This window comes from Pelodiscus sinensis, chromosome 12 (assembly GCF_049634645.1).
Source record: "Pelodiscus sinensis isolate JC-2024 chromosome 12, ASM4963464v1, whole genome shotgun sequence".
NCBI lineage: Eukaryota > Metazoa > Chordata > Testudines > Trionychidae > Pelodiscus > Pelodiscus sinensis.
The window spans coordinates 35,304,036-35,329,785 of record NC_134722.1 but is presented as its reverse complement, the minus strand read 5'-3'; the positions used below and the strand labels follow the sequence as shown (position 1 = coordinate 35,329,785).

General features: G+C 40.8%; 1 long non-coding RNA gene across 8 annotated transcripts in view; it reads left to right on the top strand.

Moving 5' to 3' along the window:
- The window catches only part of LOC102443395 (uncharacterized), a 145,227-nt gene that overhangs the window by 12,466 nt on the left and 107,011 nt on the right, over nucleotides 1–25,750 (top strand). For 2 of the 8 annotated variants that reach the window (XR_012906745.1, XR_012906744.1), the window contains exons 7-8: nucleotides 260–325; nucleotides 6,181–6,294. This is a non-coding gene — a long non-coding RNA (uncharacterized LOC102443395). Of the gene's footprint in view, nucleotides 1–259; nucleotides 326–5,715; nucleotides 5,989–6,180; nucleotides 8,985–9,847; nucleotides 10,652–25,750 lie in introns of those variants that run through there. The other 6 variants (XR_012906746.1, XR_001368119.3, XR_012906748.1 and 3 more) reach the window with 6 other exon arrangements.

Here is a 25,750-nt window from a genome sequence, read left to right as displayed (position 1 = left end):
AGGGTATACTTTTATTTTAAAATATGTCAATAACCCCAGTGACTAAACGAATATTGATTCAGCATAATGAAGCCTGAGTAATGTGAAAATGAGCTCTTCAAGGAGCAGGGTAAAGACTTTCTTTTAGCTTGTAGCGAGAAGCTTTCATTCTTTACTGTAGGTTGGCTGAAAATGCATGGTCTTATAAACACTCATTCTTAAACAGTAATAAAATACAGCCTAACAACAGAATAACTTCTTGCCAATTCCTTTTCTTCAGTTTCAAAGAGTTCAGCAGATCAGACAATTGTTTTTAATGAGTACTATGAAGAGAGGTAGAAAAACTGTAAGTATCGATGTATTTTGCGGAAAAAAAATATTATTCAGCCAGCCTAGTGGCATTCTTCAATGTGTTTCACAAATGTAATCATGGAAACATCAAAACAAAATTTGTAATGAATTGTATATTTCCAAGTGTCCTTGAGCATACTGATGTTTATTTTGTATGTTGAGTCTTTTAACAATTTAAAAGGAAGGTTTTATAAGAACCTTGGTTCAATGTCATAAATCTTAGTTACCATGATGTATGTGTTTTGTGCCTTGTAGCATTACATGCCTCTTACCAAATGAGAATCTTCAATTGAGATTTCATTTAAATTAATATAATTTATGCAGTATTATAGGTGTACATAGCATCTTATAGCTGCTTGAGCCATGACCCCTCTCATACAGAACTTTAGATGCTGTTTTCGTATTGCAGTTTGTGTTGATCATATGGTGGAATTATTATTTTTTTTTTAAATCCAGGTTTTGAGTATATGTATGGTGTCTAAGGCTGAGTAACGAGGTGTGTGTGTGTATGTATATGTATATATATATATATGTATATGTATGTACAAGTAATTTAGGTAGGGGTGTGTCTAGGGCTTCATTTGTATCAATGTGGGTGTGTATCCTGGTTAATTTCACAAATAATATTGTGGTTAGGATCATCTAATCAGTCTGTAACTGTGGGGTAACAGATAATGTCTCATGAATGCAGATTGCACTTCAATTCAATTAGTGTGTCAAACTCTCTTGGCAGGAAGATGTTTTCCTGTCTTTATGAAGGTGAAAAAAAATTCTTCCAATGTTGCAGGAGACAATTTGGTAATCTCTTGGGGTTAAATGGCAGTCATGGAATAGGAGGTGCACATTCCGGTTTCACTCAGCAAATTGAAGCAGGATCTGATACGAGTTACATCTGTTAGTTTGCAAGAGGCTGGGCTTGCGCTTGGAAACCTGGCTGTCTGACAAAATAGTTGAGAGGTAGTAATTACAATTGCAGAAGTAGAATCACAGTAAAAATGAAGGGAATCTGGAACCAAGACCAAGGCTGGACTGGTTGGCCTCGGGTAGTTCTGGGAGTATTTTTAAGGTGTCCCAAGTGCTCTCCATGACTGTTCTGTCCATTTCTGCACTTTTGTGTGGCTAATGCAAGGAGTTAGGAAGGAATGTCCCCTCTGTGTTTAGGAGCTTTCCTAGCAGCAACAAGAAGAAAGGAAGGAAAAATCTGTTTAGCCACATGATTCCTGAGTGATGTTGCATGAGCTCTGCTATGCCCCCAGCTCGAAGCATTGAACAAAGAGGAAGTTTCTTCATTCAGAAATAAACTGATGTGTTCTCGGCCTGAAAGTCTGTTTGTCCTGTTTCTAGTTAGGCGGTAGCTTTGACCCTGCTGCCTGTACTAGAAATAGATCCCCCTCAGCATATGGCTGGTTAGTTGGAACACTAGGCCAGGCCTGTATATAATCTGTGCCACTAAAGATGCTGAGGGTATATCTCTGTTGTGGTGCTATTTCAGGATACCAGAAGTATCCCAAAATAGGCATTCTATATCTTTTGGAGCAGCCTGTTATTTTGAAATAGATTTTGAAATAACGGGCAGCTTATTCCAGCATCCTGGTAACCCTTGTTCCATGAGGATTAAGGGGAATTTCAGAATAGCGAGTTATTTCAAAATTTAGTTCTGTCTACACAGCGCCAAATTACCAAATAAGTTATTTTGAAATACAATCAAAATAAGCTACGTGACTTGCATGGTGCAAATTGTGTCACTCATTTCGAGCTAAGGGTGCTGTGTAGATGCATTCTGAGTCGTCTTTGCCATGTGGATTGTAACTGGAGAGCAGGTGCATTGAGACCATCCAGCAAGTTCACCTACTTCATGGTGTTTGTGGGAGACTTTTGGTTGTTGTAAACGATGCCCAAAAGGAGATGCAAAGTACTTGAACATGATTACCAGTCTTGTAGGTGATTGGCAGAAATAGTTTTTCTTACTTGCATCAGTTATAGCTCTGTGAGCATTTTAGGATCTAAAATACAATTGACTTTATTTGGACTCCTAAATTCAGCTCTCACAAAGCTGTAATTTAAAAAAAGGTAAAAGGACAAAACCCTGACAAAGGAGGAAAAAGGCAAGAAGTAGTAGTGGAAAGCAGTGTAGGCGTGTGTGTCTGTTTTACCTGTCAATGTTCAGTAGCAAAGAAGGAAGAAAATTAGGCAAGGGAATCCTCTTTATATACGCACCTAAAGTTGTTCATCCCCAGGTTCATTTAGGAGCTGATCAGTGGAAAGATTCCATTTGTTTCAATGGGTGTTGGTTCAAATCTTTGGGGTGTTTTTGGTAATTGGAAGGTTCTGAGATAGTAGTTGTAGTTGTAAAAATGGAGCGAGACCTTAGAGAAACATTATCGGTCTCAAAAACTTGCTTAATTTTTAGATTCTTCATGAATCTCTTTTTTTCCAATAGCTATCTAGGAGGAGAGATGCTTTCAAAACCCACTTACTTAAAATAGTAAGCACCCATGCACAAGGCTTTTGTTTAGCTACTTAACCAAACTGTACAGTTGAGTACATTATGTAAGGCTACGTCTACACTGGCCCCTTTTGGGGAAGGGGCATGCTAATTTTGAAAGTGGGAATAAGAGATCCTCCGGAATAGGGCTTTATTCCGGAGGATCGGGCCAGTCTAGATGCTTTTTTTCTGGCTTTTCCCCAAGCCGGGAAAAAAGCGGTGGACATGTTTATTTAAATCTGCGGGGGATATTTAAATGCCCCGCGGATTTCCCTATTCCCACTTTCAAAATTAGCATGCCCCTTCCGAAAAAGGGGCCAGTGTAGACGTAGCCTAATAGTATAGAGATATAAAACTCATGAGACGTGGTTGGAGTGGTAGCATATCCACCTGAAATACAGGCTGTGCCGGTTTCTTGAAGTGGGATGCTTGCATGCAACTTTGACAACCAACATTTGTGCAAATATACATGGAAAGTATGGGCGCTCAAGTTTTTAAGTATTATGGTCTTTTTTTATTAATGTTCACTGTCTGCTTTGTCTCTTATTGCCCTCTTCTCTCCCCCCCCCCCCCCCCCCCCCCCCCCCATTATATACTTACCTGGCATTTCCTGGGTCCTTCAGGGCAGGGGACTGGTGGTGTGGAGGGTGCAGGAGTCAGGGTTGGGAGGTTGAGGATGGGCTCAGGGCAGGGGGCTGGAGATGTGGGGGGTTGGGAGTCCAGGGTGGGGATGAGGAGGGGTTCAGGGGGTAGGGATTCAACAGCCAGGGCAGGAAGTTGTGAGGAAGGGGAGCTCAGGGGAAGGTGTGGGTAGCACAGGGTTGGGGTAGCCATCAGCTTAGCCCAGCCCACCACCCCCAACTCGGGGACGACTGCCACTTTGTCTGTGGGGTGGGGGCCACACACCCTGGCTACCAGCTTCTCCTCAGGGAAAGTGGTGCACACCCTGGGTCTCCATGGGACTAGCCCGTGGTGGGGACCTGCAGGCCTGGGTGGTGGGCAGACACACATTTCTAAAATATGCAGTAACATGAAATAACACAGCTGCCCCAAAAGAAGTTACAAAATTAAAAGTAAAAAATATGTAAACTATAGCTGCCTTATAGTGGGCTCACAGAGGAGAAGTATAGACATACTCCCCAATTAATAAAAATCTGCATTCGAGATGTAGGCTGTATTTCCTGTCTGTAAGCTCAAAGAAGAGCTATAGATGCTGTAAAAGTTATTTCCATTCAAGTAGCTAGCTGTACAGGTTCAGGGCTAAAGTGGTGAAGCATATGTGAAAAATGGATCTGATTTCAAGGAAGTACTGTAGCCACAAAATCCACTTCACTCTGCTCTCTCCCTCCCAAATCTATGCAATGTCTGCTGGTCTACAAACATTCTCTTCTGTGTACAGCACCCATATTTGTATAGTACCTTCTTGCCTAGGTAGGAATGCACTTGTAGGTATTTTGAAATTAGAAATCATGCTGGAGGGGGTGGGATGGACAAGGTCTAAGGAGAATAGGGAAGGATGATTTTCTTTTGGGGAAGAAGAAAGCAAAATTTTTAAAAAATCACAATAAGCAAAGGTAAATGTATAGTTGCTAAATAATTTTGCTCTGGAAGTGAGATCCTTTGGCTTCCCAAGGCAGCTGGGAGAGCTCTTTGTTTGTGTAGCAGCACCATGTTACGCTGACTCTTTGTAAGAGTCATCCTAGTGTTTGCATCCTCTCATTCTGTCTTGTGCTGTCATATGTGCTTGGGACAGAAGAGGTCATGCTTGCTATGTAAACAGTACACCTTTCAACAAATTGTATATTTGTATTTGATCTATAATGGCTAATGGCTGGTGTAAAATTAATAAAAAAATCAAGTGTATTTCTGAAATGTAAGGCAGTACAGAGGTCTCACTAAGTCATAAGAGATGACATTTAAAAAAAAAAGCGAAAGGTCCATGATGCTCAAAGATTCCCACATGACCATACTGAATAAAAATTCCATGGAAGGTTCAAATGTAAGTGTCTAGAATTAGAGAACCTGTAGGAGATAAGCAAAGAAATCAAACTTGAATTGACTTTGTAAGTATTTTACCTTTTAAATGCTTGCGAAGAAGGTGATAAAGTGAACACTTCTCTTTAAAAACTCACCTGGTTGTTTCTCTTCCTTTTTATAGGAAAAAAAATAACTTTTTAACATAAAGCTTCATTCCCAATGTGAAATGTCCTTGGGATGGCGGCAACAGCTGGAGCTTCATGCTTCATGAATAATTCAGAAATCAGAGTAGCTTTTTTGTCTCTTTTTGCATCTTTATTATGTGTGCACATTTAATTTTAGATATGGCACACTTCTCATTCGTTTGATCTCTTGTTTGCACTGACCTGTCATATTTATTTTGATGCCCCTTTTAAGAACCATATGTTCCTTTCCTTAGTTAAGCTGCTCTGTATGAAACAGGATGTGATTGCTAATCAACAAGGCAACTAACTTCCTGCTTGGATGAAGATCCTTACTCTTTATATTCACATAAATGCTGCTGGAAGGCAGCAGCAGAAATCCTAAACATCAGGTCAACACAGTGAATCAATAGGCATGTGGACGGTGAGAGAAATAATGAAATCATTTTGCTTTGTGATGGTTTCTCCTACCTTCCTCAAACTTCAGCTGGCTTTATCTTGTAATATATGTGAGGAGACTCCGGAGTGTGGAAGGTGGCAAAAATTTCAACAGTGAAAGTAGATCTTACCGTGAAAGTTGCAATATGATAGTGTTATTGATCTCTTTGTGTGTTTTGAAAGTGAGATGGTACTACACCAAATCTTCTACGATGCATTGCAATGATCCTAGTTATGCAAAGTTCAGAGGTGTGTGGGGGCAGGGGAAGGGGTTAAAGCATTCCTTGTTCTCCTTTCCTCTAGATATGTTGCCTACCCATCATCTGGCTGGGCAAGCTGAAGTTTTTGGGAGGACATGCAGCATGATATGTTCTATCATAAATTTTAGCCCTTCTCATCCACATTGTGGGAAGAAAGGATATTTCTTTCTTGAGGAATAGAAGAATATTCAGCTGCATCCTATAAGTAATATACTACATATTCATATGTCTTCTGATGTCAGCTGATTTCTATTAGCAATTTATATTAGGTTTTTATAGAACTCTTCCAACTTCACCGTTTATGAGTTGTAACCAGGTAAGATGCAATCTCTGAAAAATTGTCATGGTATAAGATGCAATATAACAATAATCATTAATTTTGTATGAAGCCGGTTGTGCATTGTGTTGATGCTGGTAGGAGAAGGAACCTAAGTGCTTTTAGTGAAATACAATAGCTAGAAATTGTGGATGGGAATGATAACTGTGTACAAAATTATTTCTTTTCTAGATCCTGCCATCAATGACTGAGCCTCCCTGAAATCTTCCTTATCAGTTACTGCCAAGATGAGAAGGATAACAGAAAGGAGGATTGCTTGTGATTTTAATGATATTCGATAAATAGGTGAAATAAGTCATTCTTAAAACTTTTCAATTTTTGTACAAAAAGACACTCTTTTGGAAGCTGTTTTTGTAAAACCATTCTCTTTGGTTAAAAAAAAATCAGAGATTGTTTATTTATATAAAATGAATGATATAGTCATTGAAAAATTTGTCAAACTTCTTTTTTGGAAATTTAAACTGTGTACTCATTTATTAGAAGGGTGGTGAATGTTATGTGAGGAAGTGTTTCTTGCAAGAGTCCTCTTATGCAATAGAATAGTTACTGATGACACTCATAATTATCTAAATTACTGTTGCCTCAGCCTCCTGCAACAGTAAATTGCATACCTTTTAAGAATTTCTGAAACAAATATGCAGTGAATAGGAGTTTGTCTCCCTCCTTTCTTGATTTACACTTTCTTTCTTTGATCAAAGCTTTTCTAGTCTCCAGAAAGGGAGGCCAAGAAAGATGCCTTACACATACTTCACTTTTCTGAAGCAACAAGAGTGGCTTTGGTTTTTTATGTATGAAGATTGCCCAGATCCAAATATTTGAAGAGGAGAGAGAAATGGTTAGGGTGTAGTCTCACACAAAACCAAGTCCAAGTGTTGCTTTTGCACATCTTTGCTTCATGCCAACCCCTTGCACTCCCAGCTTGGTTTTACCAGTCTAATTCAGAGTTAGAGTCAAACAGGAGCCTACAGTTTACAGGATCTTTCAAAAAAGTGCCCTGTTTTTGAAAGAACCGAGTCTAGACTGCGGTTTCAATTTCAAAATAGCGCTTTCGAAAGAGTGCCATTTTGTGATTATGCAAATGAAGCACATGATATTTAAATCCCGGGTTCATTTGCACTTTTGAAGTGCTTCATTTACATCCTTCTGCTGACAGAGGGATGTAGTCTAGATATAGCCTAAGAGGCCGCCTAAACTGATCCCTAATTTATAAGAGCTGCATGGACACATGAAACATTGTGGTACCCTGCTTTACTGTTTCATAAATCTATGTATATGTGGGCTGCTACATTCAGATCCAGGACTGCTCTTGTCCCTACAGCCTGCTGCCTCCCAGAACCAGAAGAACTGCTCTTAATAGTCATATGCCCAGATTAGGGTGATCTTATTTCTCTCTGGTAATGGAGATACTATTGGGTAAAAGCAATAAACACTGCGAAGCATGAGTCACGAAGGAACTCCTTCAAAATAGATGATCATCTGAAACAGGTTATTGAACTTGCATGTTAAGACAGGATTTTCCATTGTGCAGGCTGGAAATGTCACTGGCTTAGTGCTGCAGAAAAAACAAGAGGAGAAATGGGAAACCATTTCTACACTCGGCAGAAGAACAGTGTGGAGTAGCTGAAACTGTTGGCCAATAGGGTGGGATAAAGGGAAGAGTTCTGGCTGGCTGAAGGAGAAAGTGTGCATGTTCCCCAAGTAAGCTAAATGGGGAAGGCAGAGGGGATACCATGCAGATCTGTAACCCTGATACTCTCTGTTCATTATGCTCCTAGTATTGGTCCAGAAAAGGAAAAAGGGATCTTGGAGAGGGAGGAACAGGGTCTGTTGTCAGGAACAGAGCAGTTCCCACAGGCAGCAATACCATTCCTCCCCCCCACATCGTTTTACATACGGCCCACTAGTACCCGAAAATTTCCATAACACTCTAGAATTGTGGCATTAGGTAGGTGAGCACGTTTTTTTAGAGCAATAGCTCAGAGATTTGAGGCCCTAAGTACATTTACAAGTAATTTCAATAGCTGTAGCACCTTTTAGAAAGTTGGCACCACCAAAAAAGTGTCAGACTAGAAGCCAGTATTCAGGAGCAGCCATGTGGAAAACCACTACTTTCATGCTAGGGCTAAAGATTGACAGACCGTTCTGCATAAGTGTTGCTAAGAAAGTTCTGATTGCTGAAGTCAAAGTTGTTTTCTGTTGATCCATGCATATAGAGTATTTCCCACATTGGCAGAGTCTGAGAGGGCAGAATACTGACTGCTTGATTTCCAACATCCTCCCTGCATCTCTTCTTCAAGAGGGGTGCAATGGTGAAAGAAACGGGGCTTAGAGCTAGGCTCGGAAAAAGTGCCATGAGCTCTCTTTCAGGTTATTGATCAGCTCAGCAATGGAGTCAGAGGCACCACGATGCTGCAGGGACAACAAAAGGCCTACTACTGAACATCCCCAACTACCATTAACTTAGTGTTATGAATGCTCAGCTCTTCTAAGTCAGGCCTTAATTCATGTAAACAGTGCCGTTTAAGTCTGGCAATTCTAGGACCGATATTAAAATGCTCATGAAATGCTTGGGATTTCTTAATAATCTTTGTTGATCTACACAGTAGTAATACCATGTAGTTATAATTAAACCAATTCTGTGCAATATCATATGTTTGATATATAACACAGAACATTAGGTCATTGACTTAAAATCTTACCCGAGCACATAAAATGACTGAGTATTTTAGTTAAGATTGTCATACTGTTTATGTAGCTCTAAAAAAGAAAGTGTCATTTCAGAGCAGACAATTTTTTTTCTTTATAAATACTTCAAATAACAGGTTGGTTTCAACTAGACTTCCTGGCTCTACAATGACTACTGTATTTTGTATGAATATTTCTGGATCTCAAGCTTTTCATAATCTTGTGTTATTATTTTAAACATCTATTTTTTTCTCCACAAACATGTTTGACTAAACACATGGTTTACCTTCTGGAGTAGTACTGTGAATTTACTTTTTAACTTATTGCTTTAATACAGACTTGTAGTGAATCGGCAGAACAAACTGTGTAGTCAAGAAAATGTATCTTAGTATCACAATTGATTTTTAGAGAGAAGTTTTCATACTTCAGGTATAACAAAATATTTCCAAGGCAACAAGTGTCAACAGAATAGGGATTATATAAATAAATTTATTCTTGGAGCTGGACTTCTAATACTTCCAGTCATCTGAAGAAGTGGGTTTTGCCCATGAAATCTTGTGATATCATCTACATGTTTTGTTAGTTGTTAAGGTACTACTAGACTATTCGTTATTTTTAAAGTTTTTCCTGTTACAGACTAACTCGGCTACTCTGCTGAAGCTATGTTAATAAAGTTCCCATTGAAAAGAAGATGCAAAGTTTTAATGAGAGTCACAATTGAAACTGATTGCCAAAGACTAGTAAATTTTCGATTATCTGAAGTCTTTAAATCACTACTGGATGATTTTCAACAAGAAAGTCTGTCATAGACACTCAGGTTTTAGGGCTACATTGAGGAATCTCTGGATAAAATGTTATGGTGTGCATCAAACAAGAGATCAGACTGGATGGTGAAAACAGCCTTGTCTGACTTTAGGGACATGGCACAGGCCAATATGTTGCATTTATCAAATATCATTGTAAACAAATTTCTCTCTTCCCGTGAAGAGCTAGAGTAAAGAAGTGTCTTTATTCTTTAGATGGAAAAAAAAAAACAAATTTTCCAAACAAAAGTTTCTAAACTTTTAATTTTGTAAATTCTTTTTAAGGGCCCATCTTCCTTTACAACACCTCAAATTCCCTATTCAATACATTAAACCATTCATTTTTGCAGAGGAGCTGGAGAGGCACTACAGCCCTGAAGGAACCCCTCAACACCAGTTTTTGATAGGGCCCGAAGGACTACCATGTGAACGTTAGTCAGAGAGGCAAGAGTGCTACCAACAGAGGGACTTCTGAGACAGTATGCCTGATTCTTGGAGGGGTATTGGCCAGGGAATGGCAGGTTGTGAGTTCTGCATATACTATTGCTTGATGCAGCATGTTGCTTGACCTCATAAAAGTAACCATGCCACATGTGAATATTTAGTGCAAACTTCTTTTTGCCCATTTCTACAAATGTAATAATGTGGGGTTTATTTAGAAATAATTATTTAGTTTAAACTAATGTAACTCCTATAGTGCTATGCATATATTAGATTGTCTCTTTTCCAAGATTAATTAGCTGGTACCCATTCACTAAAAGCTCTTTAAGTTCTTATATAGCCTGGAAAGCTGCTGCTGATTCCTCTGTGGTGTTTTTTTGTTTGTTTAGATTTCTAAATCCTGTAGCCCTTTCTTTTTGGCTGACAGATATGTTTTGCTGCAAGTAATGCACATTTCATCAGTGAATCAGAGATGCCAGCTATAATTAACTTATTTGTTCTGTCGGACTTTCTAAAATTTAACCTATAAAACTTGTACGTACTAGATTGGTTTCATGCATAATCGTATTTCTTACATTGAAAGAGCATAGTTTAATCCAGAAAAGTGGAAAATGGATTTTAAATTGTGTACTAGCCTTTTATATTTCAAAAATATTGCATTAATCTTTATTTTTTTGTTTAAAAGTCTAGCCCAATAAATTGTAAAGTTTTAATGCAGACTTTGTAGATAACTTTACAGTCGGTCACTGAGAATTATAGGCTCAGTGGTTCGCATTTTTAATTTTCAGTATATCCATTGTTAGATGCTGAGACGTCATTGCACATAGATGACTGATTTTTCTGGTCTTTTACATTTTACACTTTAGGAAAAATACTTTGTTAAAGCAGCTCCAGGTGAATGTACTAATTAAAGAACTGTGTTGCTTTTATTGAAGTTGACACATTGTGCATGTTTTTAAAATGGTGTATGTGAGAGAAAGAAAAGGGCAAGAATAATGTTGTCATAGTGGCTATCATTGGAAGAAATTGGTTTTATTTAATACTGTAAAACGTATAGTTACTTTTACTGTTATTGAAAAGCTACTTCTGTATCTTTTCTGACACATTCTGCTCACATACACCATTTTAAAAAGAACATGACACCAACAAATTGAAAATGTTTAAGTTCTGAAAAAATACTTTGAACGAATACACATACATACCCACCCACCCCCCCTTTCAGGTAAATGCCTTACATTTCTTAATGTAAACTTTGAATGGCCATTTGCTTGGTGATGAAGAAATCTGTGCTCTCTCTCTCTGAGAGAGAGAGAGAGAGAGAGAGACTCTGCTTAACAGTTTCACAAGTAATATATGACAAGTACATATATTACTTTATCCTGCATATGTAATGTACCATTGTGTAAAATATGGTAATTTTATAGTTGATGTGGCATAGCTTGGTCAAAAGATTTGCATACTTCATTAAGTTCTTAATGTGTAATTGAATAGATATGCTCTTGGATGTATTATGGGTTGAATAGTATGATTGTTGTTTAAAAAACAAAAAATATATGGACATAAGTCTGGTTGTGTCTGCTTGAGAGAAAGTGATGGGTGTGGTCTTTTGAGTGAATAATGCATGTCTCATAACTGTCCTATTTCTATCTGAAAATAAAAATACTGCCACCTTAACTTACATGGAGTAATCCTGACACTGCTAACAATCCCATTGCAGGTATTCCTACCTATTTCAAAAGCAGGTGCTACAGGACATGAGAAAGGGCCACAGAATCTTGGCCCACGATGGGTAAAGATACCATCAGTAGATATAGATAAGATAGAAGGAACCATATGGTAAGAAGACACAAGGATAAGGCAGAAAGTTCTTGGGGGAGCTATATTTCTTAGTGTCTACACTGCCAAGTTAGGTTGATGCAAGGCAGTTTGACGACTTAACCCTGTAAGCATCTAGGCTGTGTCTACACTGGCATGAATTTCCGGAAATGCTTAAAACGGAATACTATTCCGTTTTCAGTTTTTCTGGAAAAGGAGTGTCTACATTGGCAGGCTGCTTTTCCGGAAAAGCCCTGTTTCCGGAAAAGCATCTGTGGCCAATGTAGACGCGCTTTTCCGGAAAAGAGCCCCGATCGCGAAAATGGCAATCGGGGCTTTTTTCTGGAAAAGACTACTGGGCTATCTACACTGGCCCTTTTCTGGAACAGTGTTCCAGAATAAGGATTTATGCCCGAGCGGGAGCAGAATAGTTTTTCCAGAATAGCGGCTGATTTTGTACAGTAGAGCATCGTTGGTTTTCCGGAAATTCAAGGGCCACTGTAGACAGCTCGCAGCTTATTCCGGAAAAGCGGCTGATTTTCCGGAATAAGTGGCCCAGTGTAGACACAGCCCTACATTAAAATTCAGCTCCTGCTGATGTAACTTGCTTGCTACTTCATCTTAATAACCCCACTTCCATGAGAGGAATAGGGTCCATGTTGATGTAGGTAGATGGACATAGTGTTAATGTAGTCACTGAGTGGCTAACTGTTGCTGGCCACCTCAACAATTTAATTGGTACAAGTGCTCCTGTTGAGGACAAGTTCCGACAACACGAGTAGACATGCACAAGTTATATAATTACTGCCGGAGCTGTATCCCAATATAATTTAAGTTGACATAAGTTTAGTGTCAGAGTGATCTTATTCTGTACATAAGGTCTTTGGATTAGATATTGGCCAATTCTGAATTGACCAATATGAGAAGGGCCATGTTACAAGAAGGGCTCTGGAGAGAGTATGGACATACTCTACGAAAGAGCACTTGGACAGAAACTGATGTTGGAATGGTAGTTGAAAAAAGGGAGACGTTGAAGAGGGTTTTGAAGGAAATGACAATAACTATGGTAAAGGTAACTGTCCCTCTTCGAAAACCTATCATGAAGATGTAGATCAGTAAGATATTCCCTTTCCTACCCCCATTTCTCAGATACCGTGTGTGTCAGAGGTGTGGGGAGTCACTGGGCCCTGCACACCCATCTGCGGCCAGATGTGACTCTAAACCAGCAGGTTGAACAGAAGGTTTATTCACAGGGATACAGCATAGAACATTAGCACAGGAACCAGAAGCAGGGGCGGTCCATGAGAATAGGCAAACTAGGCAGTTGCCTAGGGTGCCGCCGGCCCGGGCGCCCCATGATTAGGTCACGGCCATTGACAGCCGTGCAGGTGGGGGCGCCAATCGTGCCTTCTACCTGGGGTGCCAGCTGCTACAGCTGGCCTTGGGCTGCTCCTGACCAGAAGCAGTCAGTACAATCCATCTTTGGGGGAGAGGGGACTCACAGCCAATAGCCCTGCCCCCCATCTCTGCACCCCAAGCCAGCCGAAACTAACACACACACTCAACTACCAGTCTTGGGCCTGCAGGCAGCCCAGCTTCCTTTGTCCAGCTTCCCCTTCCTTTGTCCAGTTTCCCCGGGTAAAATGTGTCAGCTGGTTGCTTTCCCCTCCCTCCTCCCAGGCTCAGGTTACAGAGAGCCTTGGCCACTGTGTACATGCTGGGGCTGCTGCAGTCTTCCTCAGTGACAAGCACACCTGAAATTCCCATCCGAATCTAGGTATTGGTGCAGTGCCGAGGGAAACTGAGGCACACACACAGGGCTGTTATAGCACAATGGAAATCATGTGCAACATAACAGAGTGAATACAATCTTTGCTTTTTCCTGATAGTGAAAAATATTCTTGTCACAAATAATTTCTGGCCTACCTTTATACCTCAAGGCTATATCCCTTTGATATTTGGTATAATATGAGATTGGAGCTACCCTTAACCCTGGATTCTCTGATGGAAGCCTGGCCCTTTGTGTTCTGTTGATTTTCTGTGTGTTTTTGTTTGTTGCACGTAACCTTTATAATAAAGGAGACTTAACTAAAAGTCATATTTAAGGAAAATTGTCACAATGATTAAAATAATGTTTGCCATTTATATAGTGGCTTTTTGCATTTAGTTTAGGTTGGCTGTGAAAATAGATGGATTGGTTTCACTTTCTGGATACATAGTGACTATTATGCTTTGTTTTGGATTTCTAATATTGCTTTTAAAATGTGTGTGGATATGTTTGCGAAGTGGATACTATTATAGAAGTAAGTCACTGAATTATAGCTAGACAGCAGAGTGGAAATGCTAGGTACAAAGTTTTTTGTGGTTTTTTTTTAACCCTCTATCAATATATTGCAGAAAACAGGTTTTGCAGTTTCTGAAAATTGAAAACAAAAATTTGGGTCCAAACTACTTACATGTATCTCTTAATAATCTTCAGAGTAGATTCCTGTTTGTACTTTTCTGTAATAACAGTTAAAATATTTCATGCAAGTTTCATCCAATCTAACTAAAATATTTATGATGTGAATTTTTTTAAAATTTAATTGACATTAAATGAACCACTGGCATTCATACAGAGAACATCAGTGAATTAAAGAAATAATGTAAGTTTACTTTCATCTGTAAAAGATGTTAAAGTCAAGTTTGGTAAATTCAGTAATGTAAGTTTTATGCATCATGAGTGAGGATTATTTTTGTTTTACTGTAAGTTGACAAATGCTTTTGGGTATATTTGATATGCATATTCTGTCCATCATAAATATTGCTGTTGTAGAAAATTTTTCCCAAGAAACAACTACACCTTTACAAATAAGGAAACAGTACGGTGTGTAACTATTAGGATATAATGTTCATTCTACAGACTGTAATTTAATAGAATAACAGTGAGTAGAGTAGTGTATCAGTTAATTTTCAAAACATTTTATGCCACACAAATTAGCTCAGGTCCTGGAGGGCAAAATGACAAGAGGTTACTCGTAGACTATGTATTTAATTAATTGAAAAATGCTCAAATTGCTTTTACAGTTGTTATTAAAAAGTAGAATCAGTGTTGCCAGTGCTCAACCATAATTAGAACCCCGGGGAATTAAATATTTAGCATTAGTAATGTAACAGCACTTAGGACACAAATTTCTATTTTTGTAATGAAAGCAATACAGTGTAAGTGCAAATGGCTGAAACGACAGCTGTGACAAGTGAAACAGCCTGGGATATTTCAATAAGACACCTCATTGGACAGCAAGTCTTGCCACATTACTCGTTTGTAAGAGATCTGCAAGTTTAAATCCCAATAGTAACGCATTACCCCAAGTATTTAGATTTCTAATTGCTTGCAGGATGAACAGTTGGGCAAATGTCTTGCCATAAGTGGTTGAAATGTATAGTGTTTTCCTACATAACCCTAAAAAGTTCACGCTTTTGTCAGCTGGGGGAAAGGGAAAATGGGAGAATGTCAAAGGGTGGAGAGAGGAAGAGATTTTGTTTGTTTTAAGTTTAATTACATTTTAAGCATAAATGCTTTCAGTGATACAACATGAAAAGTCAGATATTGGGCTCTAATGAGCTGTAGTGGTAGATGGCTGGGGACCCTAAGGGATTCATTCACTAAATTAACTGGATAAAAGTACGTGGTTTGGGCACAGTATGATGGCTGAGCTGTGCTTAAAGCCCAGTTACAGAGCTGTCTCTCATTCCTGTTTTCATTCTAAACAGGCCATGCAGAAACCATAACTGCCGCCTGTTACAACTGTTCAGCTTGTCAAAAGGTATTATATTAGCAGCTAATAAGTAATAAAGTGCATTTGACTTCATTTCTCTTTTTTTTGTGTGTGTGTGGGGGGAGGGAGGAGGTTAAATTGAAACCAGTTGTGTATCTATCAGTTAAAAAGCCACACAAAACCCTAAGTGGTACTTGGATGAGGGGTAAGTTTGAATTTATTAAACAAAAAAATTACTTTCTTGAAATGCCAGCAATCGGAAATAGTGAAAACATCTGTTGATGGAGAAGATGTACTCATTCTGGTAAACATTTGTATGCAGGACATGTTCTGTGTATGTACACAAAATCTGTACACTGTGTATACGAGGGAGTTCTCTCTCTCTCCCCTCATCTTTTTGTCAAATCTCCTCTTTCATCCCCCTCCCCCCCACACACAGCCAACTGGTTTTTGGTCCTAATCTCCTTTCTCATCATGTCCCTGTCTCCTCAGTGTCTCCCCCAATTTACTGCCTGAAACTCACCTACAGTAGCTTCATTTCAATCTTCGTTTCCTTCCCATCCTATCCAAGTTCCCATCTGCCTGATTTTCTTGCCCAGCCATTCAATCAGTCCCTCTATCCAACTCTCAGTTCCAGTTTCCCTCCTTCCTGGCAACCTCCAGTCCCAGGTCATCCCAACTGATTCTTCTCCCCTCCCACCCGGGCCAAAAATCTGTCTCTTGCGCTCTCTGTATTCAGATTAGGTAGCTTTCTTCCTCCTCTTTGTCTCTTTCCTATGCTTGCATTAGCTCCCTCCTTCTGTGCCCAGGCAGTCTTCTTGCTCTCACTGTGGGAGGCTGGATCAGGACCGGGCAGAGCCTGTGGTTAAAAGTTAAAACTGCAGGCAGTTCTGCTCAGCTCCATGGAGCATGTGCAAGCTAAGACTTTTTTTAGACATTTATAATTTGGCCAAATTTAGGTGCAGTTTCACTGGGACAACCAAAGCCACATTGTTGACAGAAAGGCCATCCTCTGCCAAATGTCAGGCCTCTGCTAGAGCTTTTGAAAGAAGAGGTTGTAAAAATTTAACATGAGTAAAACAATTTATTTTCCCCTACTCTCATCCTTGCAAAGGGCTGGGCCCCGGTGGCTGAAATTTTCCCCTCAAAACTCAGCCTGAGGCAGACACCTGGCCTGGTTAATTTTAGCCTAAATATTTCAAATATGGCAAAATTATAAGCAAATATCCCCTATTGAGCCTTACTGGCAGCTTTCCTGTTTTTTCTGTAGTGGTCTCCTATCACAAACTTGTCCCCGTTGGGAGTTATTGTGAGATTACAAAGGAATTTAGAGTTTTGAAAAATATTGACACCTGTAATTTAACAGACTTGGGGGTACTTCATAGAAAATGGCATTACAAAAATGCAGTGTGGTGCTGGTTTAAAAGTCTTCACTGATGCTTAATTTTCCTATAGAAAAGAGTTGCTATACATGGTATTCTCCTCACTCCCTTTTATTTTTTCCCTATTTGCAAGGACTTTGAGGCTTTACTTCTTCTCTCCCATTGGTTTTACTCCAGTGGACTCCATTGACTAGTGGATTTAATTTTGATTTATACCAGTGTACGCTACCTCAGAATCAGTCCTTTTGTGTGTCTAAAAGTTGCAGTGAGCCTCCAGTGTGGATGAGCAGCAGCTATACTGACACAATCGTGGTGTCTGTGTAGTGATCTGGGATCGACACTGGCTGTGTTCTGGCCAGGGACAATGCATTTATCTTTGAGTCTGTTTCCACAAAGGTCTTGTCTTACAATGGTGCTGAGGCCTGGATCACATCTGGCATTGCCAGAATCAATTCCTGTAGGTTCTGCACCAGCCTGTCTTTGTGAGGCTGTCAGCACTGTAGCAATGTGGACCTCTCTGAGTTGTCAGGTGATTCGTGGTCTTAAAGAAATCTGTCCTGTTTTTAGTTGTATTTTTGTCATCTCTTCCTCCAGCCCGCATAGCCAATGTTCCCAGTGCCATACAAATCACAAATGAAGTTAGCGACCCTTTTCTCATCCTTCACATTCAGAATAAAATACCGAGACAAATGCAGCTGCTCTCCTCTGATCCAAGTTGTCATCTTATTCTCTTTGCAAACATGGCAACAAATCACAGGAAATTAACTCCTCCCAGCAACCAGATACTACTTAAAAAAAAGAAAAATAGAAGTTCACTTGAAATACAACTAAACCCACCAAAAGAAAATTCATTAGTAAAGGTAACATTTCATGCGGCACTTCACTTGCTCTCTAGATAATTCAGGAGGAATGTTTTCTGTTCTCTGTCTTATAAAGAAGGAAGGTTGGCAAAACTAATGCTAATGTGTAATTGCAGACTAGCACCAATAAATGTGTTTGGGTGCTATAGACTTACCAGAGTATATCTTTGTCCCTGAGGTGGGTTCATAAGAAGCAACTGCAGCCACCATCACAAGCTCATGGGAGACAGTAAGGGCATGTCTATGCTGCAGAGGTATTTCAGAATACCAGAAGTATCCCAAAATTACTATTTTGCCTTTATTGAAGCAGCCTGTTATTTCAAAATAACGGGAGGCTTATTCTGACATCCCGGTAACCCTCATTCTACAAGGGTTAAGGGGCATTTCGGAATAGTGAGTTATTTTAAAATTTGGCATTGTGTAGACAGCACCAAATTATGAAGTAAGCTACAGGCAGTCCCCGAGTTACGAGGATCCGACTTATGTCGGATCCGCAGTTACGAACGGGGCCCTCCCTCTCCCTGGTCTCCAGCAGACCAGGGAGAGGGAGCAAAGCGGCGGAACACGCGGGCAGCGGACAGCCCAGACACGTCTGGGCTGTCCGCCGCCCGCGTGCTCCGCGGCTTTGCTCTGCTTTGCTCCCCGTCCCCCTGGTCTGCAGACAAAGCAGAGCAAAGCCACGGAGCCCGAAGGCAGCAGGACAGCCACGGCGCGTCTGGGCTGTCCTGCTGCCCCCGTGCTCCGCGGCTTTGCTCCGGACGCCTGTGGTACAGCAGCTGGGGCGCTGCCGGTTGGTCCCGTAGCGCCGCTCTGGGCACTACTGGACCAACCCGGCAGCACCCCAGCTGCTCTGCCCCAGGCATCCTGATTCAGCCACTGCTGGTCTGTTTCAGCAGCGGCTGAATCAGGACGCCTGGGGCAGAGCAGCTGGGGTGCTGCTGGGTTGGTCCAGTAGCGCCGAGGAGCGGTGGCGCTACTGGACCAACCCAGCAGCACCCCAGCTGCTCTGCCCCAGGCGTCCCCAAGTCAGCCGCTGCTGAAACTGACCAGAGGCTGACTACAGGAAGCCCCTGCCCCGGGCTTCCTGGAATCAGCCGCTGATCAGTTTCAGCAGCAGCTGAATCTGGACGCCAGTTCCGACTTACATACAGATTCAACTTAAGAACAAACCTACAGTCCCTATCTTGTACGTAACCCGGGGATTGCCTGTATTTCAAAATAGCATTGAAATAAGCTATGCAATTTTTAACATACTTCATTATAGTTCACAGATTTAAGATAATATATGTATCTGAAGTTTCCTTTTCAGAAAGAATACATAGATTAAATATTTGAAATACGTCCCTCACTATCCAACACAGACCATCATTTGCAATTCCTGAACTAGGCATGCATCCTGCAGTGGCATGTTTGAAAATTTTACTTCTGGACAATATCAATGTGTCTATGTCCCATTTTCACAATTTCACTTTGGAATTTAGGCTTCTACATGCCAGATGTCTTGTCTGTGCTAGAAAGGGGTTGCCGGCTATACTGGCAAACCTTTCTCACGTAGATTCAGATTGTACTGGCAAAATTGTTTCTTCATAATAATCAGACCCTTTAATGGCATTATTATTCTGGCAAAGATTTTTAGAGCGAATCAGTCATGAATCACTCTTAAAAATGGGAGTTAAGCTCTCTTGAAATTTTTGCATGCCTGACTCAACGTCCTTCTTTAAGCAATTATTTTTTTCAGTTTACTGTAACCTGTTGCACTTTAGTCACATAGTTCAGTTCAGCTTGGTAATTAATGAGCAATAATGTTCTGGTGGTGGCTTAACGTGAGGCAAATTAAAATGACCTAAATGCTAGTTTAAAATGTAGCCTGGCTTAGCTTTATATATCTGGGAGGGAGAGGCCCTTTTTTTGTTGCTTGTTATATTTTTGGTTTGGCTAATTTTGACAGCTTTTTATCACTGTCACAGAGGGTCAAATGCAAAAGTAAGGAGGTTGAAGAGAATGGTGACTGACTTTGTTGTAAATTTTCTCTCTAGCAATATCTAGATTAAAAGGTTATGTGTTTGTCTCCACCTTATTTACTGGATGGCTTAATCCCCCTAAAATTATACTATGCCAGAATAGGACACTGCTGCTTGTCACTGCACACTCTTTGTACTCTGTTTACTACCGAGGGCATTCTGTGCCAAAAAACAGAATTTAAAAAAAATTCTGCATGTTTTGTTTGTCAATAAATAATTGGAAAGGCTCCAGTATGGCAGTGGGGAGCACAGCTACTTGCTGCACGAGGGTGGGAGATCACCCTGCAGCCCTTCCACCCTCTGTATATAGGGTTGCCAAGTGTCTGGTATTCACCTGGACAGTTGGTATTTCCCCCTCCTATCTGTTAAATTCAGAGAATACCGGACCCCTAAAATGTCCGGTATTTTCTGAATTTTTTCCCCCGGCCAGGAGGCGAAAATTACGGGCACCTGGCAACCCTGCAAACACTCAATGCCCAGCTTCCTTCCCCTCTGCCCTGGCTCCCAACCCCCATGCTTACCTGGTTGCGCAAGGCTGTCAGCACAAAATGGCTGTCGACTAAGGGGAAACCTGGGTCTTAGTGCTCAACCTCTCTCCTGTTCCTATCCCTGCACTCACTCTTAGGGTGTGTCTAGACTACATGCCTCCTTCGACGGAGGCATGTAGATTAGCCAGATCGGAAGAGGGAAATGAAGCCGCGATTAAAATAATCGCGGCTTCATTTAAATTTAAATGGCTGCCCCGATCTGCCGATCAGCTGTTTGTCGGCAGATCGGGGGAGTCTGGACGCGATGCCCCGACAAAGAAGCCTTTCTTCATCGACACAGGTAAACCTGGTTTCACGAGGCTTACCTGTGTCGATGAAGAAAGGCTTCTTTGTCGGGGCATCGCGTCCAGACTCCCCCGATCTGCCGACAAACAGCTGATCGGCAGATCGGGGCAGCCATTTAAATTTAAATGAAGCCGCGATTATTTTAATCGCGGCTTCATTTCCCTCTTCCGATCTGGCTAATCTACATGCCTCCGTCGAAGGAGGCATGTAGTCTAGACACACCCTTTAAGGGAACATGCTGTTTTCATGCTGTTTTATTTAATTTTTTTTTTTGCTTAAGTCTTGGAGTCCCCCCCCCCACTTTTTTTTTTACTTGGTCTCTCTCCCCCCTTTTTTTTTTCCTTCAACAGAATTTTTTCCTGGGTTTTTTTTTGGGGGGGGGGGGAGGTGGTGTTCGCTATTTTTGTTTCAACCATCTGGCAACCCTATCTGTACACTGACTCAGCAGTGAGGCTGCACCTAATCCTGACACAGTACAAGGCCTAGGCTTACCACAGAAACAACCCTGGGGCCCTGCCCCTCTGTTCCAGGCACACCAGGTGTGGGCAGTTAGGATTCAAGTATGGAGGGACTCTGTGGGGAGATCCAGGTTTGGATGAGAGGGTTCTGTGTGCCATAATCTTAGTGTGGGCAGCTCGGCTGAGGTGGGTGTGGGTGTGTGTGGGTGTGGGGATATGGATGCACCGAGGCTCATTGGGAGGAGGTTCCAGATGCATGGACTCTGCAGGGGCTTCCATATGAAGGTGGTTGGGGCTCAGTGGAAAGGGGGATGGGAGTCTGGGTGCAGCCAGTTAAGGATCAGTAGCATAGGGGTCTGGATGTGGGTGTTTAAATGTGGTGTAAGGTATGTGGGGCTTGTCAGGGTGGGTTTAAGTACAGGCAGATGAGTGGGGGGGGGGTCTAGGTGTTGGGGGGTCCAGAGGCAGGGGTCTGGGAGCAGCAGGAGGGATTGAGGTTCAGTTATGGAAGGTTAGGGAAGGTCTGGATGTACTGGGCAGGGGAATTTGGGTGTGAGAAGTCTAGATACACGGGTTGGAGGATGAGCTCCCTGTGTGTACAGTGATTCCTCCTCCTACAGCTGAGGCGCAATAGGGGAAGGAAATGGGGGGTGATGCTGAACTTCATGAGTGGGGGGAGGTTCTAAAGGGTGTGTCTGACCCAGCTCCAGACACTTCTTGCAGGGAAAGAAGAAATTCTACCCACTCCTGTCTCCAGCCCAGCTGGGACTAGCAGCTGATTTCAGCTCAGGGTAGAAGTCACTGGCTAGGATGTCTCTAGCTCTAAGGTATTTACACCTCTGCTGGCTGCTCCAGATGCCTGAAATGATGGACCTGCACTGCTATGTAGTGGTGTGTGACTGCTCTTGCAGCTTCCCTTTGCTTTTCTATCACCAAGTCATTTTTCTGTGTGGGGAAGCAAAGAAATCTATGGGGGACATGAATTCTGTGTGCGATATGAACTCTGCACACGTGCGGTTGTGCTGAATTCCTCCAGGGTGTTTCTTACAGTGCAGAAAATTTAGATCCGAGAAATTTAAATCCAAGCACCTACTGTGCCCCTATTTAAAATAATGTTCTTTAAAAGGTTTTATAGCCATTGTTAAACCTTCTTGTAGGGTGGAGTTATTTTTTGAAACATTTCATGAAGTTGAAGCAAAAATTGGGAGGAGAAGAATTTCTAAAATATGTGAAGATCAGCACCATTTTTTTTCTCCGACAAAGCATGTTAACAATTTTTTTCAACAAGCTTATCGTAGTAATTTCAATAGTATATGACAAAAATGGAGGAGGCATCTGTAAAATAAAAGAATATGGATGTGCACATTTCAACGAGTTCCATGTGAGCACAACCCCTGTCTCCCCCCCCCCCCCCCCCCCAAACGAACTGATATACCGGAGGTGTGAGTCTGCATTTTGTTGGTAAAATGCAATAATCCTCTTGCAGACTATTTTTGAGCGTCACAGATGTCACAGCATATGTAATACTTTGTACTTTCAACCAAACATCTCTTGGCAATTTATAGTGATGGGCAGGCATTGTAATCAAATTTATATAGGTGAGGGAAACTGAGATGCACCATTTGAATGACCAAAGGTTACACAGTGCATCGGTGGCAGAGCAGGGAAGGTAATCAGGCCGTCAGAGAAGAAAGCTGGAATCAAACGATTAGACAATGAAGGCAAATGATTTTGTGGTCATAGGGTACTCTTTGTGCTAAGTCCATGTTTCAGTGTTAACCTCGTTTATTATAACCCATGAGTAGAGGTCTTTGAATGGGCACACTCTGTGAAAAGAAGTGTTCCAGAGCATGCTCTAGAAACTCTCTGTGGCATTTGAACAGCACTTAGTATTCTCCTGAGAAATGGAGCTAAAACAAGCATTACAATCAGGGACAAAAATGTCTTTTCCTCATTAGGGCCATTTTTAAATGATGTGGTATCTTTGGGTAGACTGTCCCTAGAATGTCCTAGCTGTTGAAGTTTAACAGAGGACTAGCTGCCTGATTAGTGGCCCTATTACAATTGGGGAGGTATAAAGGCTCAGAAGGGAGGCCAGGTGTGACTGTTGAGATTCTTAGGAACCACTGAAAGCAAGATCCTTCAGCAGTAGATTGCTGGGAAGTTGCTCAGGTTGCTAGACCTCCAGAGAAAAAGGGTAACAGAGGAAGAGCCTGCTAGAGAAGTGTGGTAGGAAGTAGTCAGGGATTCACAGAAACTGATTCATAAAGAGTCTCTTGCTTGGAAGCCAGTGCAATGGATGGGTCTTTTGGGTTCCCTTAGCAGCCCCAGCAAAGGGGTTATTCAAGCTTGGAGAACAAAAACGCTACATCTACACTATAAGGTTTTTGCGCAAAAACCTGTGGAGCATCCACACCTCAAATGAGCTCTTGTGCAATTAAATGGGCAGTTAAACAGCAGAACAGAAGGCTTTTTCTGCCATAGGTAAACCTCCTTTTTTTGAGGCATAACTGCTTTTAGCACTACAGCTACTGCTCAAGAAGGCAAGTGTGGATGCTCCAGAGGGGTCTCTATCTATGGGAAAAAGCACAGGTGCTTTTCTGTGAATGGCTATCAGAGCTTTCTTGCTCAAGAGCGTCCTGCAGTGTGGATGCTCTCTTGTGCAAAAGCACATCGCTTTTGTGATGCGCTTTGATGTGGGGATACGCTCTTGTGCAAGAAATTTTTGTGCAAAAACTCTTGCGCAAAAGGCTTCTTGCTCAAGAAGCATGTAGTATAGACATAGCCAAAGTGTTTGAACACTTTTACTGCCTGACTCATGAGACTTGTTGCCAATCCAAGAAGGGAGAGACTATTAACAATGAAAGTGAAGGAGTCAAATTGAGGTACAATCAGGTGTAGCTAAACAGCAGTTGACTGAATCAAGGAGAAATTGTGGCAGATCTGCTCAGCCACAGTGGATGGCCAGTGAGTGAAAGCAGTCCTCTACGTTCCATTTTTGTGTGTTTATAAACATGAAAACACAAGTAAATTTTAGGGTTTATATGTGCTTGTTTAACCTGAATGGTGGTGTGTGTCTCAGTATAAGCCAATCATTGTTGCTCTCTTTAGCAAAAAAATCCTGCCTAAAAACTAGGCTTTATTTAGAAAAAAGGGTTATTCTGAATGATGCTAACTTACAGTAATCAAAGATATAACACAGGCTTTACATACTTTGGGTGGAACTATGTTATTCTGTTTAGTTTATTAATATCATGTGGCCTACAAAAAGGGTACTATTATGGTAACAAGTACCATATCTGGTAGTGTTTGTAGAATTGAATCTTTTGAAATTGGCTTCAACTTTGCTTTTAATGCTGACAGGTTTTCTGGCTTTTTTTTTTTAATAAATAGGGTAATTAGACTAGAAAAAAATATTCAAAAACTGTACAGAGAACCCAGAAACTGGGCTGACTTATGATGCACTAATAACTTGCATGAGTTTCCAAGGAGTTGGCAAACCTAAACTTACATTGCTTTTAAAGTGCTACCAGACCATTTGTTGTTTTTTTCTGAACAGACTAACTCAGCTACCCCCTGAAGCTGCTTTATTTAGGTCATAATGAATAAATGAAGGGGAGAATTTCTATTTCAGCTCTCCATTTTTGTTTTGTTTTTTTCTTCGAGGGTTATTAGTTTCTTAATGTTACTTTCTCATCATGTATGTGACTGAAATGATTTAGTTAATGAGTGCCTAAACATCTGTTCAGAGTCTGGTGGATACTTTGCCTGGGTTCAAGTTCCAAAAGGAGGATTAGCCACCTGGCGCAGTGTTCATGACAGGCTCACAAAGGAGACACCCATCTTCTCTTAATGCAGATGATGAACGTATTTTAGAAAATTGCCTAACTTAACATAAGATCTTCCAAAAAAGGCTGCAGGTTTGGAAAAAGTACTTTGGTATTAAGTGATTGGTGACTTTAAATTACAAAATTCTAAAGTGTCAATTATTATTTATAGGAATAATTCCAAGGAGATTGACATATACTTACTGGACTTCTTGCATAATTTCTTAAAACTTTCTTAAAATTACAAAAGAATTACAAAAGAAGAAAACCTTAAACTACATGGGATAGATAGGCCTGCAAATTGATGCAATGGTGTAATCTCTTTGGTGTAATCTGTTCTTGTTAATTAATATGGTACAAAATGTTTGGCACACAATTATAACAGTATAGTATGTTAGATTAATATAAACTAAAGGACAACGAAGCATGCTGATAAGTAGTATTTTCATGGGACAATTACCATACATAGCCTTAACCTACAAATAGATTTTATAAAATGCCTAGATTTTTCACCATGGATTGATAAAAGGCCTGCCCTGAAAGACTCAGATTTATATGATGGTGGTTTTGCTTTACAAATAACACCATTTAGTAGAATATTGATCTATATAACTATACAAAAGCTTTATAATACGGCAACTTAGTAAAGTTATAGTTACCCATTTGTTGCTTCACTTTACCATGGGTGAGTGTAAAATCCTAAAACAAACTTGAACTACATGGGATAAATAGGCCTGCAAATTGGTGCAATGGTGTAATCTCTTTGCTGTAATCTGTTCCTCATCAGAGGTGCCATCTCTGGTGAAACCAAGGTACTAATAATGCTATTAGCATTTGCTGGGTGTTGGACAATTTTTG